This window comes from Rhinolophus sinicus, linkage group LG03 (assembly GCF_036562045.2).
Source record: "Rhinolophus sinicus isolate RSC01 linkage group LG03, ASM3656204v1, whole genome shotgun sequence".
In the NCBI taxonomy this organism is placed as follows: Eukaryota; Metazoa; Chordata; class Mammalia; order Chiroptera; family Rhinolophidae; genus Rhinolophus; species Rhinolophus sinicus.
The window spans coordinates 196,945,779-196,952,528 of record NC_133753.1 but is presented as its reverse complement, the minus strand read 5'-3'; the positions used below and the strand labels follow the sequence as shown (position 1 = coordinate 196,952,528).

Below are 6,750 nucleotides of genomic sequence, written 5' to 3'. Positions count from 1 at the left end.
ATTGTAAATAGCCCTGAAAGGAGAGCTCTTGAACACTCACACTTTGGAGTGACAATGTATCACATCACTTCCAATCCGATATGGAGTGGCAGCTGACCGCCATAGGCCCAGGCACTAAGAACTAAGTTTGGGAAAGTAGCTGGGTACGAGAAACCAGTGCTGCTTAGGGCGGGCAGAACTGGTAGCGGTCCGACTGTGAAGGCCTTGGAGGGGCTCCCGGGTCAGGCTTCATGCCCTGGATGACTTCACATGGATGATGAGTAACTCTGTGTAAGCTGCAGGATGCAGAAGGCTGCATGGGCTAGTCCAGGACACCTGTATCCAAAGGAGGAATCACAGGGAGACTAGAAGAAAGCCTGAAGGGGACGCTGCAGGTAACAGGAAAACTCCCCATTAGCTACGGTCATGAAAGGATTTGGTGCTCATGCATGGATACATGCGTCCTTACTCCACCCATTCCCCTCTGTACCAGTGCTGTATGGAGGCGATGTATTCATGGGGGTGAGACTGCACAGCTTTGGGGGGGTGGGCAAGTGGGTACCAGGGGCCTGTGAAACATGGGAACACAGCATTCTGGCAGTTGGGAACTTTGCATGCTGTGACCTGATTTTATTCTTTGGACATGTTAGGCAAGTGGTGGAGAAAGATCAGCGACTATTCTTTCTGAAGTGATGTCCCTGCATGACAGTTTCCCGAGCTGTAATAACAAAGCACCGCAAGCTGGGGGGAAACAGCTCATATGTGTTCTCCCCGGGTCTGGGGGCCAGAAGTGTGAAGTCAAGCTATGAGCAGGGCTGTGTCCCATCTGAAGGCTCTTGGAGAGGGCCCCTCACTGTCTCTTCCAATTTCTGATGAAAGGTGACCATTCTGGTGACGCTGGGCTTGTGGCAGCATCACTGCAGCCTCTGCTTCTGTTGTCAAATGGCCTTGCTTCTGTGTGTCTGTGCCCAAATCTTCCTCAGTCTTTGGACTGGGGCCCAGTCTAACCCGGCATGACATCGTGGTAAGTTGGTAACAGCTGCAAAGACCATAGTTTCCAGTAAGGTCACATTCACAGGTCCCAGGGTTAGGACCTCTGCCTGTCTTTCTGGGGACACAAGTCAAGCCACACGTGGCACTCTACTGATGCTGACTGACATGAAAAGGACCTGACCGCTTTTCTGAAGTGACTAGTGTTAAGCCCCACCCTCGCACTCTGCTTTCCAGTGTCTTACAAAGTGGGCGTGTCGTATTTTCATGTGCATTCTCTTGAGGTTTCCTCTTGACACGTGGACCGTTTATACATGTGTTCATTTCAAAGTCCAGACTTCTGGCAAGGAGGACATAGGAAACATACTTTACGCATGGGGCAAATGTGTAGCCACAACCATGGTATTTCAGGTCCATACGATGGTCACACAGCACTTCCCAGAGCCTGAGGGCCCCTGTGTGACAAGCGAGGCTGACAGCAGTGCTTGTCCAAGAGGCCTGTGAGGAGTGGGCAGAAATCTCTGCTGACAGCCGGGGTCAACTCTGGAGGGCCTCGGCTTCCACATTCCCTTCTAGCCACAACTGTGCAGGAACATCTCACGATGGCTGATTCGTAGTGTTTCCAGCCTGCGGTCGCTTTATACTGGTTGGCTGCCATCTCTACAAAACAGACCCCTTGAAACATCACAATTAAAGTGCCCACGTTCCAGCCCCCAATCTCTTACATTTAACACATATTTTTTGCATTCTCTTGCCAAGGGAAATCATTCATTCAGTAATGAAAATCCTCTTACTGTTCCTGTGGTAGGTAAATCAGGTAACTCAAGTATGATAAGAAATAAAACAGTAACATAACTCTACTTCCAAAATTCAAAGTTAGTCTCCTGAACATCAAGATAAGAAAACACCGTGAACAATAATGTTTTATTTTGACACAATGAGAAAGCTCTCAGTGCCAAATCAAACAATGATCTTAGCATTGCCAAATCTTCACCCCTACCAGTGGGAAAAAAAAAAAATAGAGCTCTTTTGTAATAGAAACCATCCATTGTTCCAACACAGTCTTTCTTCTGAGAAGATTTAGCTGTCCTCCAAAGTAGACGATCATTTCCTCTTAGATGCATGTTTATATTGTTTTTGTCAAGGGACCCTCCAGAAATAAGGTTCCTTACATGTCACGTTAATTCTTTTAATAGAGAAATAAGAATATTGTGGGGGAACTTTGTCTTAGGGGCCTTCTTGTTCCTTCCTCTGAGTGCATTTCACATTTATACACTTCAAGCTTGGTACAAAGAAAGCCCTGTGTGCGAGGCAAGAAGTAAACAGCCACAGAGCCTGTCCTCTAGGGACTGCGCTCTCCACGGGAAGCAAGACTAAGCATAGGGCACGGCAGAAGTCACACAGGCTGTCTGAGGGACCTGCTGCCTTGTGCCAGGTCAGAGAGGGGAAAGTGCTTCTAACAGCAAGCAGCAGGAAGGAAGCCATTGAGAGGAGGTGCTGCTGAAACATGACTTCAGCAGTGTCCTCAGGCCTGTGAGCAGAGCAGCGTACGGACATTTGGGCCAGGAGAACATCGAGGCATTGAACTAGTGAGCCGCACCTCTACAACCCTACCAGCTCTCTCTGCACAGCTGATTGGGGTGCCGTGACCCGTGACCGAACTCGTGACTGAGAATGCCAAGAGGGGCACACTGGGTAGGTCAGTGGATTGTGGGCAGGGAAGGGAAGGGCTAGAATTCCAGAACACAGAGCTTTTTCAGAGCATCGCTGATGTCTTCTTATGACCTTTGGATTTTGTTTTTGTGAGGTTTTTATATTGTGTTCATTTTATGTGTATTCATGTGTTTATTTGTTGTTCAAAAGAAAAAGAAAGAAAAGACTAAACATAAAAGGGAAAAGAAAGTGAGACATTCTTTGCCAAACCTTCTAGGATTCTTGGAGTAAAACTGAAAACCAGCTGGTATCCTACATGGAACTTTTAGGTTGGAGTACACAAAGTGGATTATGTATTTCAATGCATCTATAGCTGCAGAACAGGGAGAAGACCAGACCAGGAGGCCACGGCCCAGAGTCAAACCCACACTCACACTGGGACTGAGGGAAGCAATCAGATTCCAAGGCTTACTTTACTCATATTTCATAAAAAAAGAAGGGGTTGAGCTTAATTGTCACAGGTTGTTTCCTTTGCAAAAATATAGGAATTTTGTAGCTTTTTTTTCTCTGTACAATGACTCATCTCTTTTTCCATTACAGGGTTTCTTCGAGTCACACTATTCAGATCAACTTGTTCATATCACATGATGTGAGGCTTCCCAAATTTGTCCATATTTACCCAATCCCAGTGTCAGAAATTATCCAGAGATCTTCGTCCTTTAAGTCTTGAGTTATTAGCACCCCTAACAAGAGCTTCTATCCAAGTGAACGCACGCCACTGACCCTCAGTTATCTTCATTTGGTATAAAGAGTATTTTGTATAAAATAAATATTTTGTATTAAAAATAAAAATCTGTAGTTAATCTATTCAAATCCAGAATTTAAAATAAAACACACATGTGCTACTCTCTTTTCTTTTATGGAGAAAAATTCCAATGTTGTAAGTCATCCAAATTACAGAGATATCAAAGCAGACCCGTAGCTGCTGAATGAGATAAATCAATGAGTTATGTGTGCCTTCTCTGCCGTGCTTCTTGACAATCTGGATATAATTTTAACGAATTTTACTAACATTATTACACAAGTGCCAGATGGAGGTTGTTTTGTTTGTTTATTATTGTTTGGGTGTGGTTATTTGTCTTTCCATAGTGGACCTCAAAATTCTTCAAATGAGATGTTACTGTACGAACAATACGGCATCTTATTCTAAATACAAACATCTTCATATGGGAAACTATATACTTTACTGAGAAAAGGTAAGGATTTTTGTATGAGAGTAAAATGATGATAATTAAACATGCTACCCCCAATTTAAAATGAAATCCATTTAAAAGTAAGCAATTTGAAGGAAGGAACTTAATGAGGTGCCCCATGCTTTAGGCAGTTTTATTTGTGTGGTTCCAGTTTGGTGCTTACATTAGCCTAATTCTTGCATTAGTTCTACAGAGGTTTACACAAGACAGTGGAGTTGGTCAGATAGTGGCAACTGTTCGTTTAATTGGGAAATCCCTGGATTTGCCTTGTGTGAATGGCAACTAACTAATCCAAGACAACAGTGTCTCAAACTACAATGGAAATGTTTTCCTTTTATGAAATTCATGCTTCAATATTTAAAAATGTTCTTTATCTGCTCCCTTAACTTCGTGAAGAAATAGAATGCGCCATCTTTTCATGCCACGGCAAATACCTTAATATGACTGCGCTGTAAAATGAATCTGGGCAGGGTCGCATGGGATAATGGAGAGAGTGCTGCTGTGAAGTCAGAAAAGCTAAGTTCAAGGTGCGCGTCTGACTCAGCCAAATGCATGACTATAGGCATGTCCCAGTATATCTGAGGCTCCGTGTGGTGTTTGTTGTAAGAATGAGAGGTGACCAGGTTTTGAAATTGTTTGGACATTGCTGAAATTTCATACACACAAAAGGGGTGGTGGTGCTGTAATTAACTGGCTGTGGGGACATTGCTGTGTTTGTGTGTGTGATTTTAGCAAAGAAGGCCAGAATGGCCACCTTTCACTCTGCACGTGGGAAAGCAGAGGCCATGTGGAAAACCTGGATGGAGGAGATGAGATGAGAACTCAGTGACAGCCATCTTCAAACTCAGCCTCGGGGTGGATCACAGTTTTCTTCTCTTGGAAACTATAGCATACTCCCCTTCATCTTAGGGGGCGCTCCTGTCCAAATAGCTAACTGTACCCACATAAAGGGAAGGCCTGCTCTGAGGTATGTTAACATGTTTGTGCAGTTGTATCATGTACATTGACCATATGTTAATGGTATGTACCCAGGACTTAGTCTTATTATGAGAGGGTTATACATCAATAGTTCTGGAAAACATATTAGTGGATAGGGTTTTCAAAGGGCATGCATCAATGAACGTGCATTCCTAGAGCTCATCTGTAAAGAGATTTTCAGGCATGCATTCAGCACTTGGTCTTAATTTTCTGTTGATTTCTAAGCTCTAGCAAACCGCAAACAGCTCTGTGGGCTTCTCCACCAGGCTGGATTCACAGACGTAGAGGCAGCAGCAGGTCTTACCCTAAATCAGAACTACACGCAACAAAGCAAACACGGAAAGAATGGTGCAGAGCCGCAGAGCTTTGCACATCACCTAATATCGGGATGGCACTGCCTTATTTATGAGCAGTGATTATCACAGATCATAGGCACCAGCCTACACACCCCAGAGACAGCTTGTTCTTTGTGGTCTTGCTTATATATTTATTTCTGTTCTGAATATGTTTCCTTCTCTGCAAACTCTTCCTTGGTGTCCAATAGAAGGAGTATTCATTTTTCGGAACTGGGCTTTGTAAGCACTACAGTACTCTTCGTTATTCTTTACTATTCTTTAAAGGTGACTCCTGTTCCATTTGCATTTTGGGCCGTTGATGGTGTGATGGTTGTGCTGTGGACCCCATCGAAAGAAGACAGTTATCCACTCACCCTTTGAAGAGCCTCAGGCCTCTCCATCCCTGACGCTTCTCTCTGTGCAGGGACACCTGCTTTTCTGAGATTTGAAATGGAAGGCTGAGCTGGTCCCCCATTCACTGCAGGTAATAATCAGGGAATAAGGTTGTAAAGTCTTTTGAAAAACAGGAAATGTATGTGTGACTATTGCAAAGCAGCACCTGTGACTTAATGCAGTATTAAAATTTTCTGAAACCATCATTTCATTTGTAATTCACTTATGATTGTCTCAGGCAGGGCCCAGCCATCTGAGAAATGAGCCGAATAGAACCCTGGGTGACCTCTCATTATGCCTGGGGCAATTTGGCCTTAAATGAAACACTGGTATACCATGTAAGTCAATATTTTGATTCATAAACATTAAGCATATAATGAATGAAAATATAAATCTATCTTTGAACACAAAGGGAGACTCGCTGACAGTATACTTTATAATCAACAGCTTGCTGTACCTTATACCATATTTGGGAAATTCTGATTTTCAGTTATGATATCAGATTTTCCTCAAGTGTGACACTCCTTTATTTCTCAGTATCATATATAACACTTCTCATTCTCAGAGAACGCTCAGGAAATCACTTTGTTACTCCCTTCAAACTGAAATACATCTTGAAGACTGATCAGTATTTTGTAATAATAGAAGCCAGATTGTTATTAAGCGCTCTCTCTCTCTCTCTCTCTCTCTCTCTCTCTCTCTCCCCCTCTCCTTTAAGCAGCAATCATCTAAAAGCAGCCAAGACAAGAACTAGAGTGAGGACTCTATGTTAGGCTATAGTTGGAGAGGCCAGTGATATTTTAGCAAATAAATATTGACAGCAGAATACAGGTTCAATATTAACTCTACTTAATTAGTCAGTCTTATAACCTAGAACCTTTCTGATTGAAGAAACACTATTTTGTTTTATTACGTTGGATAACAGTTTCCAGGCCTTCTGCCAAGTTGGCAAAGGGAAAAGATGTGGATATCACTTGCATATAGTGTGTTTCCATAAAGGATTTTCTTTTATTTCTAGGAAAATATGTGATCATCATATTTAAGAATTCTAAGACTTTCCCCAGATATACGACAAAAGTTTAAGTGATGATGGATTCCAAGTTACAGTGAGAGAAAGAAAGAGAGATTGAAGCATTAATGACATTTAATCAGGAGGAAAAAGCAAACCA

General features: G+C 42.9%; 1 long non-coding RNA gene across 1 annotated transcript; it reads left to right on the top strand.

Moving 5' to 3' along the window:
* Positions 1–2,393: 2,393 nt before the first annotated feature.
* On the top strand, positions 2,394–5,819 carry LOC141570443 (uncharacterized). Its single transcript, XR_012494446.1, has 3 exons — positions 2,394–2,664; positions 4,608–4,842; positions 5,474–5,819. It is a non-coding gene; the product is annotated as an uncharacterized LOC141570443 (long non-coding RNA).
* The last annotated feature ends 931 nt before the right edge of the window (positions 5,820–6,750 follow it).